Consider the following 241-nt stretch of genomic DNA (forward strand, 5'->3'; position numbering starts at 1 on the left):
CAAAACTTCAGAATTAGAGCAAAACTAAGACCACAGAAACATGAATACAATAACAACCATAAAAACAAAACACAGACCACGTGGAGTCCCGAAAGGAACAAACATGTAGAAACCAAAGCCAATGTAAAAAGGTAGTTCTTCAGTAGTTTGTTTAAAAGCTTCTACAGAGACAGCAGATGGGATGTCAAGAGGGAGAGAGTTCCATAGTGTTGGAGCCACCATTTGAAAAGGCACGGTAAAA

General features: G+C 39.0%; 1 protein-coding gene across 2 annotated transcripts in view; it reads left to right on the forward strand.

The window, feature by feature from the left end:
• Positions 1 to 241, forward strand: part of brd1b (bromodomain containing 1b) — a 7,325-nt gene that overhangs the window by 5,237 nt on the left and 1,847 nt on the right. The gene's annotated exons all lie outside the window — the stretch shown is intronic.

This window comes from Notothenia coriiceps, unplaced genomic scaffold (genome assembly GCF_000735185.1).
Source record: "Notothenia coriiceps isolate Sejong01 unplaced genomic scaffold, NC01 NC01_scaffold00028427, whole genome shotgun sequence".
NCBI classification, from domain to species: Eukaryota; Metazoa; Chordata; class Actinopteri; order Perciformes; family Nototheniidae; genus Notothenia; species Notothenia coriiceps.